This window comes from Melozone crissalis, unplaced genomic scaffold, assembly GCF_028551555.1.
Source record: "Melozone crissalis strain CALT ecotype California unplaced genomic scaffold, PUWL_Pcris_2 ptg000021l_1, whole genome shotgun sequence".
NCBI classification, from domain to species: Eukaryota; Metazoa; Chordata; class Aves; order Passeriformes; family Passerellidae; genus Melozone; species Melozone crissalis.
The window spans coordinates 2,860,065-2,870,000 of record NW_026535799.1 but is presented as its reverse complement, the minus strand read 5'-3'; the positions used below and the strand labels follow the sequence as shown (position 1 = coordinate 2,870,000).

At 54.7% G+C, this 9,936-nt stretch overlaps 2 pseudogenes; both read right to left on the bottom strand.

The window, feature by feature from the left end:
* LOC128937751 (28S ribosomal RNA) overlaps positions 1–6,447 on the bottom strand; it is an 8,067-nt pseudogene extending 1,620 nt beyond the window's left edge.
* Positions 6,448–7,333: 886 nt separating this feature from the next.
* On the bottom strand, positions 7,334–7,486 carry LOC128937721 (5.8S ribosomal RNA; annotated as a pseudogene).
* Between the last annotated feature and the right edge of the window lie 2,450 nt (positions 7,487–9,936).

The following is a 9,936-nucleotide window of genomic DNA, read 5'->3' as shown; positions in this document are numbered from 1 at the left end:
TGCCCTTAAACCGCCTTATCCAGGCATTACTGATCTCATCATTCTCAAAATGCTCAATCCCATGGCCCTGGGCAACCAGATGGGTCCATTTATGAAATTCTCGTTTCCTCCAGTTACAAGGTCTTGGGTAATGAATCTTAGGGATGGGTGCTTCCCATTCCAGCCAGGCTCCATCGTCGCCCCCCAACTCTACCAATGGTAAAGGCTCCCAAATTGATGGGATGGATTCTTGTGTCCCCCTCGCTTTCAACCACAATTTTTCAAATAACCGTTCCAGATATACTTCCTTTAGATACTTCACAAGAGTCTCATCCGAAGACTGGGCTAATCTATGGAGTCTTCGCGCCTGAATGCTTGGAATGAGCGCCGCCAACTTGATGAGGTCTAAACCGCCATCTTTAAAACTCGAATACAAGATCGCATCACATGTACTTGGGGGAAGATGAAGCCATTCCTTAACCATGTTACGAATGACTTGGTCAAGGGATTCAAGTAGGCCCACCTTGACTTTGGTATGGTCAGCCAGATATATCAGTCTCGGGATGGTATAGGTCCTGAGTATATCGACTTTCTGAAGAGGTTTTAAGGGCGAACGACCAATCCGATGGAGCCAATCCATGAGCTTCTCTGATAGTCTAGGATCTGCAAAGCCAGTCCAGGGATCAACCCATGTGCTGACGTACCTTTCTGAGCTCCCTGGGTCGATCATTTTAGGGAGGGATCCGTTAATCACCCACGTGGGACAATCATTGATAGTATACGAGTCCCTTGTCGGCTTGATGTAAAAGCCATGACATATTCCCCCCTGCGTACTGAGGCCAGTAAGATTGCAAAAGGCCTCCAAAATTTTGATGTTATGACACATGCCTTCCCAAGAGTCACTCAGCAGCACCAAGTCATCGGCAAATGCCATGGCCGTAAATTTCCAGCCCCCATGATGGAAAACCTCACCTTCATTCTCGAGTTTATATAGAAGGTGGTGCATCGCTAAAATTGAGCAGCAAAGGTGACATGGGGTCGCCTTGCTTGACACCTGAGCGAATGTATATGGGGTCTGTCCTTTCTCTTCCCATGGAAATGCACGTCTTAACATCCCGATACATTTCCCTCACCAACTCTATCATGTGTGGATCCACCCCTTGCTGGACCAGACCCTCAAATACATGCTGATGACAGATGGTGTCAAATGCCTTAGCAATGTCCACGAACACAACCCCCAGATGTTCGTGCTCTCACTTAGCTGTTCCACCACAAGCTGTAACAACTTGAGGTTTTCGGCACAACCTGATGTGCAAATAAAACCCCGTTGCCGGGGGTTGATGGGACATGCTTTGGACAGCCTCACAGTAGCGATCCTGGAAAACAGCCTAATCACCACTGAACCAATAGTAATAGGCCTCCAGTTATTGCTATCACCAAGCTTCTCTGCATCCGAAGACTTGGGTATCAAGACTGTCCTGCAGTCCCGCAGCGCATCTGGAACAGTACTGGTGATAAGCCAGAGGCTGAAGATCTCAGTCAACCGGGGAAATTATTGCAAAAGGATTATTGCCTTTTGCAATAATCTGACCCAAAGTGATCCCATCTGGCCCAGGAGTGGAGGTTTTACACATCTCTCTCATGTTCTTATCAATCTCTTTTCCAGTAATTAGGGCCTCGAATGTGGTGTTAGCTGCCTCCTTATATGGAGGGAAATTCAGTAGGCCACCAAATATATCAGATGTATCCCACCTTCTTTTAAAGTGATCGTGGAGAACACTTGATGGTAATTGGCACTGAGAGGCTTCCGTGCTGTCCAGGATGACGCATGAGGCGCCTTCTATGTAAATCATACAGCAGTTGGAACCTCAAGAATTATCCCCTCTTAATAGCTCTTTTGCACGTCCAATTTGATGGAGTTTTGGATGCTTTTTGGCCACGGGAGGCCTGCGTCTTTTGACCCTTGATAGATTTAGTTTGGCTAGGCACACCCAGAATACCAAGAAACTCCTTATAAACATCCTTCACCACCCGACCTAGATCTTGCCCATCAAGAACTTTCTTGAAGGCTTCCCGATATATGGTCAATTTGCCAAACGATAATCACGCTTTGATGACTTTCTGGAATTGGAGCTTTAACTGTCCCTCCTTGGGCAACTTAGCAAACCTGGCAGGATGTTCAATTCCAGTGGCACCTACTAGTCCTTCATGACCTTTCACGGAGGGACGCCTTTTATCACTAATCTGCTTTGCCATTTTAGTTGGAATATGCTCCGCTATAAGTTGGTTGATATTCCACTTACTGGCAAACTCGTCCACCAATTGTACCGGAAGAGCCTCTTTCTTCCTCCCCAGTCCATACCCGTTTGTGGGCCCCTCAGGCCGATGACTCTTTGGGATGAGAAGCAGCAATCCGCTCCACATTTCGCACAAGAGGATGTCTTATTCTCTTGTGCAGACCCAGGCCAATCTTAGTAGCGAACCCACGTTGGCACACCTCACAGACCCATTCCCCAGTGGGAGCCACACACACCACCCCCTTGCAGCGCGGGATGTGACAGGAGATACTGTGGCATTTTAGATTTTGCTTACCACATTTTGAACACCTGAAAATGATCTTTCTCTGTCTGTGTGCCCTTTTGAGATGGTCAATCAGCCCCAACATCCTAGTAAACCAGGTCTCACAACAAGGACAAGATGGTTGTTTGTCAGGCATGGACACGACAGGTGTTCTTGGCGTTATACCATCACCTTCAGACCCGTGAGGAGCCTCGGGTGTTTTGGGCTCTTTACTACCTCCCATCGTGCTCTCAGCCTCAGGTGTTTTGGGCTCTTCGGTACCTCCCACTGCACTCTCAGCCTCATCCTGGGCCATCCCCATAGGGGAGATCTCATAGGGCTCAGGGAGTTGCCCCAAACCCTACCAAACATCCACATGATGTACACCATCTTCTTTAACAATTTTGGAGTTAAAAAATTCCAAACTTGCAAGATCGAATCCCTCTTCCCTGGGCACAGAGGGCATAGATGGTAATTTGGCATCAATGACCCTTAGATCTAATGGGTCAGTCTGAGTGGTAGTCGAGATATAACGCAAAGCCATTTTGTCAGTCCAGTAAGCAATAAAGTGACAAGTCCAAGTGAGGGTAGAAGCATATAGTAGCTGACCCTCTCTCAAACTACCAACTGTGTCAACAACAGCCCGTGGACAAGGCTCTGTGCAACAGCGAACTAACTGTGCCAACCTTTTTGTTTCAGCGATTCGTGAAACTATTGTTGGGTGGTGACTCCAACAATAGGGAGGGCTGATATGCGCCCTCTCCCACACTGGGGCAGAAGTCGACTCAGTTACCACGAGGGTATCCGGCAGGACCACGAGGAGGTGCGACTTCCGCGGCTATGCCCAGTTAGTAAATATAGTTACTCCCGCCGTTTACCCGCCCTTCATTGAATTTCTTCACTTTGACATTCAGAGCACTGGGCAGAAATCACATTGCGTCAACACCCGCCTCGGGCCTTCACAATGCTTTGTTTTAATTAAGCAGTCGGATTCCCCTGGTCCGCACAAGTTCAAAGCCGGCTGCTAGGCACCGACTGAGGCGGGGCGCTGGCCCAGGGACCCTCCCCCGGGGACCCTCCCCCGCACAAACTGCTCAGCCGACGCCGGCTGCGGCTGCGCGCACACTGGCTGCACACCGCGGGAACCCCATTGGCGGGAACCGCTGGGGCGGTGGTGCGCAACGATGACGGCTGCCACTGGGGCACCGGCCGCGGCAAGGTGGAGGGCGGGCGGAGCGGGGAGCGGGCGGCGCCCGCCACAGCCGGGGCGATCCACAGGAAGGACCCGGTGTGTGTCCAGAGTCGCCACCGTGCACGTGCATGCCCCAGCGCCCGGGCGGGCCACGCGGAGCGCACTCACCCGCGCGCGGCACCTCGTCCAGCTGCAGCACGCACCCAGCCCCGCTTCGCGCCCCAGTCCGACCAACCCAGCCCTTAGAGCCAATCCTTATCCCAAAGTTACGGATCCGGCTTGCCGACTTCCCTTACCTACATTGTTCCAATATGCCAGAGGCTGTTCACCTTGGAGACCTGCTGTGGATATGGGTACGACCCGGCACGAGACTTACACCCTCTCCCCTGGATTTTCACGGGCCAGCGAGAGCTCACCCGATGCCGCCGGAATCGCGATGCTTTCCAAGGTGAGGGCCCCTCTCTCGGGACGAATCCATTCCAAGGCGCCCGGCCCTTCACAAAGAAAAGAGAACTCTCCCCGAGGCTCCCACCAGCTTCTCTGGGATCGGTTGCGTCACCGCACTGGGTGCCTCGTGGCGCCCATCTCCACCACTCGGAGGATTCGGGGATCTGAACCCGACTCCCTTTCGATCGGCTGAGGGCAACAAAGGCCATTGCCCGCCCTTTCGGAATGGCGCTCACCTTATTGCTTAGGACCGACTGACCCATGTTCAACTGCTGTTCACATGGAACCCTGCTCCACTTCAGCCTTCAAAGCTCTCATTTGAATATTTGCTACTACCACTAAGATCTGCACCTGCAGCAGCTCCACCTGGGCCCACGCCCCAGGCTTCGAGGCGCACCGCAGCGGCCCTCCTACTCGTCGCGGCCTAGCCCCCGCGGGCCTCGCACTGCCAGCGACGGCCGAGTATGGGCCCAATGCTCCAGCGCCATCCATTTTCAGGGCTAGTTGATTCGGCAGGTGAGTTGTTACACACTCCTTAGCGGATTCCGACTTCCATGGCCACTGTCCTGCTGTCTAGATCAACCAACACCTTTTCTGGGCTCTGATGAGCGTTGGCATCGGGCGCCTTAACCCGGCGTTCGATTCATCCCACAGCGCCAGTTCTGCTTACCAGAAGTGGCCCACTGAGCACTTGCATTCCACGGCGCGGCTCCACGCCAGCGAACTGGCTCCCTTACCCATTGAAGGTTTGAGAATAGGTTGAGATCGTTTCGGCCCCAAGACCTCTAATCATTCGCTTTACTGGGTAAAACTGCCCATTGCCGAGTGCCAGCTATCCTGAGGGAAACTTCGGAGGGAACCAGCTACTAGATGGCTTGATTAGTCTTTTGCCCCTAGACCCGGGTCGGACGACCGATTTGCATGTCAGGACTGCTACGGACCTCAACCAGAGTTTCCTCTGGCTTTGTCCTGCCCAGGCATAGTTCACCATCTTTCGGGTCCTAGCATGGACGCTCACGCTCCACCTCCCCAGCCCCGCGAGGGGGCGGCGGGCGAGACGGTCCAGTGGTGCGCCCGGGGCTGCCAGGCGCGACACGCGCCCCGGGATCCCACCTCAGCCGGTGCGGGCCGGCCCTCACCTTCATTGCGCCGCGGGCTTTCGACAATGGTCCCTGACTCGCGCACATGCTAGACTCCTTGGTCCGTGTTTCAAGATGGGTCAAGTGGGTAGCCGACATCGCTGCGGACCCCGGGTGCCCCAGCACGGCCCGTGAGCCTGGCCCGGCAGCGCCGCGCGGGCAGGGTGCACTGAGGGCAGTCCACCCTGGTTGACAGCAGCGCCGGAGACTGGCAGGCCCAGCCCCCACACCCCTGCGCGAAACGCCGTGCTGCGAGGATGCCACTCCCCCCCCCCCCATGAGAGGCGGGGAAATGATGCCCCCCACCACGGCGCCACTGATGTGGGGGGAGGAGGGCGCAGTGGCAGTCCTTTCCCTCGGCCCCGGGACTGGCCGAGACCTGCTGCCCGAGGGCTGTAATACCCGCTGCTGCTCGCGCAGCACTGGACCACCTGCCCGTCGGACCACCTGCCCGCCGGAGGCCTTCCCAGTCAACCTGGAGCCGGTCGTGGCGCACCGTCGCAGAGGAAATGTGCCCGGACAGCGCCAGCTGCCGGCTGGGCGGCAGTCCCCGGACCAGCCTGCACCCCCCAGCCTGCCTCCGCGGGCAGGGTTCGCCCAGGGGACGGAAGGGAGGCGGAGGCGAGGTTCCACTGAACCCGTGCCGACCACAACTCGCCGGGTTGAATCCTCCGGGCGGACCGTGCAGGCCCCACCCGTTTACCTCTTAACGGTTTCACGCCCTCTTGAACTCTCCCTTCAAAGTTCTTTTCAACTTTCCCTTACGGTACTTGTTGGCTATTGGTCTCGTGCCAGTATTTAGCCTTAGATGGAGTTTACCACCCGCTTTGGGCTGCACTCCAAAGCAACCCGACTCCGAGAAGTCCCGGGCCCAGCGTGCCGGGGGCCACTACCGGCCTCACACCGTCCACGGACTGCGGCCTCGATCACAAGGACTTGGGTCCCCCGAGAGTGCCGCCAGGGATTGGGACTTCTGTACGCCACATGTCCCACACCCCACTGCGGGGCAGGGATTCGGCGCTGGGCTTTTCCTGCTTCGCTCGCCATTACTGAGAGAATCCTTGTTAGTTTCTTTTCCTTGGCTGACTTATATGCTAAATTCAGCGGCTTGCCATGTCTGATCTGAGGTCGCAAGGCCAAAGCTTGGCCGCACCTCCTGGCCCATGCAGCTCCTAAAGAAGCAGCATGCCAACAGGCCAACAGCCAGGCAGCTTCTCCCACCTACCAGCCTCACCTTCCTCCCCACTGGCGCCCTCGCACCAGGGGAAAACAAAGCCAGAGGGAGAGAAGCGGAGACAGAGTGCCCCATCCCGGAGATGAGAACCGAAAAGGGAGTGTGGCAGAGACAGCCCTGATGGGGGACCAGGCGGCACGTGATGGCCTTGGTGGAGAGAGAGAGAAAAGCCATGGTGCTATTTGCGCCCCGAGACCACGACAGAAGAGGAGGAGGGCAGGCGAAGGGAGGAGGGGGTTGGAACATCTGTCCCCAGCGCTCTCGCCTCACGCGCACGCACAATGGCACAGTACCCCTGCAGTACCCACCTGCAGACAGCCGTCCACGTGGGGGGGAGGCTGGGGGTGAGGCCTGCGCCTTATCTCCCTCTTGTCCTCTCCCTTCTCTCGGCCCACGGCGGTGCTTTCAACGCTGTCTCTTACTCTCCTCAGCTGCCACCACCACCGTACCGCGGTACGGGCCCTGCAAGGACAAACTCTGCCCCAGTGGCTCACTCTGGGAGTGGGGAACTATGGAGCAGTCCTTGAGTCTGCATATAGGGGGATGAAGGCCCTGCGCGGCAACAATGACGATGACAGCCATGACGATGATGATGCCTGCTGCGTCACAGGGAAAAAATTGAGGCCGCCGAGGGAAACGCATCCCTTGCCAAACCCCTGACCGCCTTCCCTCTGGGCACCGGTGAGCCACCATCACCACCGCCGCTGACCACAGTCAACTGGCCTGTGAGGCAACCCCAGCTGAACCACCGTGGTGGCCGCTGGACGGCGACTGATCGTCAAGCAACACTCAGATGGGCGTAGCCCTGGCAGGAACATGGGGCCGCAAGTGTGTTTAAAGTGTGGATGACCAATGTGTCCTGCAATTCACATTAATTCTTGCAGCTAGCTGCATTCTTCATTAACGCACGAGCCCAGTGATCCACCACTGAGAGTTGTCTGGCTTTCAGCACCGATCCTGCACCCGTGGAGGGGCTGGGACCGCTCACATGGGGCACCACTTTCTCTTGTGCTGAGGATGTGCGGGGCACGTGCCCGGCTTTGACCGTCCGTACTTGATAGTCAGGAGTGCAGACATAGGAGATCCAGCCACACTGAACTGGAGTTCTTCCTCAAACCTCCACACTATGGTGGCACTGAAGGAGATCTGAGCAGTCTGGGTCCCGCCGGGTGCAATGATGCCCTCCTCAGGCGCAAACTTGAAGCAGAAGCCCACGTTTGCAGTTGAAGGGCTATAGGTGAAGGGAGCATCAATAGCTCCTAGGTTTATCAGTTCCACCTGCAGCAGCAAGAAAGCAAAATGGAAATACATGTGGAATCTTCCCTTCTTGTGAGTTATTGTCTAATGATGCAATTAATACCCAGAAATAGAAGACGATGCTATGAATGGCAAAAAAATACAACAGGACAAGTTCTGCCCTTTTTCATGCAAAGCAGTGGCAACTCCACAGAACTGGAGTCCACAACCCTGGGGTTATCCCATGGACACAGAGCAGTGCACCTCTGATCAGCTACACCAAGTTCATTCAGACCTGGCCCTGAGAGCAACATGGGCTGATTGCAGCTCTGTGTAGTCAATCACCCCAGAGCTGCTGCTGCCCCACTGAGCACAGCTCCAACAGCATCATCTACTCATCCACCTTTTCCCATGTCATGAAAACAATACACTGATTATGAGGCATCAGCATCAAAATGTATAGACAGCACCATCTTTTGGTAAGAAAACTCAGCATGTCTTTGCCTCCCACAGCCAAGCTTTTGGAAGTGTCTGGCATGATGTAGTGCCTCATTTTCTACCTCTTTCAGCTGCTCTCTCTTTGGTTTTTTTTGCAAACTTGACACTATTGGGGAGGAGGCAAATAGGTAGAAAAATGCTTTGCTTTATTCCCAGGAACACTTTTCTCTTTCTAGAGCCAGAGATGCACCAAGGCTGAAGTGTGGTGAGGGACTGGTCAGCAAGGGAAAGAACTCGCAAGTCCTTTGCAAGGGCCAGCACTGAGCCAGGAGGCTGGATGGCTTTCCTGTGACTTGCAGCAATAAGCAGGAGACACTTGACTGGAAGCTGTCTGCAGTGGACTGAAGCTCAAAGGCAGCCAGTTTCTTCCAGCTGCTTCTGAACAGCCCAGTCCAAAGGTGCCTTGTGTCTGGCACTGCCACAAAAGCCTCTGAACATCCCTTTTTGACCCAGGCTTTGTTTCATGTGCCAAGGGGTTGTTTTGCAGCAAGCCTCCCAGCTGATTCCCAAGGAAGGAACTGGGCCTTCATGAACAACAGACACGCCTTTCAGACCCTCCCAGATTTCACCAGTAGATCAAATATTCCCTGCTCACAAATGCCCAGGTTGGCAGCAATTCCACACTTCCACCAGGCTTGCTCCTCCCTCAGGAGCCATCAGGATCCACCCCAAGCCCTGCTGCTCACCTCATAGACATGGGGGGTGTCAATAGAAATGTTCCCAAGGTTCAGAGTAGGAGAGCTGAATTCTTCCAAGGGTCCTTGGCCTTCCCCTGAGAGGTGCAGGGGCAGCCTGCTCTCACAGCCTGGGGAGAGATGTCCATTGCAGTACAATCATTCCCTCTGTTATACTGTATTTTCCAGGCTGCCTCAGTGCTAGTCCCTGACTCTGAGCTGGATGCAACCAGCTCCTGATGCTGCAGGAGAGGATATGGACCCTCCTCTTCCCTCAGCCTTGGGGCTGACTTCTAATTTCTAACCCATTCCTTGGGCTGCTTTCCAATTTCAGCCACCAGTCTGCTGAGTTTAAAACATCTCTGCTGCCTTGTAGTGACAGGCCAAGGAGTTACAGGTATAAATTGAAAGAAAGGAAATTTAGGTTAGATATTAGGAAATTTTTTACTCTGAGGGTGGTGAGACACTGGAGCAGGTTCCCCAGGGCTGTTGTGGAGGTTCCAGCCCTGAAAGTGTTCCAAGCCAGGCTGGATGGGGCTTGGAGCTACCTGCTCTAGGGGGAGGTGTTCCTGCCCAGAGGCTTTTAAGGTCCATTCCATCCTTAACATACTCTGGTTCTATGCTGTCCTTCCCATGCACTTAGTGGAGCTTTGAAATCATTCAGTGAAGGCACAAAGCTCCTACAGAGTTTGGCAATTCCCAAACTACCTGGCCCAGGAGCACAGGACATTTTTGCCAAAGTCCCCAACTCCTGACACTCAGCACTGCGTTCTGTTTCCACAGACAGAGCTGCAAGGGCTCAAATCCCACAAAGGGAGAGAGGCAGGTGCTGGCCAAGGCTGCTCCTTCTACCAACAGCCTGGGCTCAGGGGGGCTCAGTCACCTCTGCTCTGCTGCTGTCTGGGCACTGGGAGGTGATCCAGGCTCAGGGAACACAATTCTAACTCAGCTCCTGCTGCCTGATGATGGATCCATGTC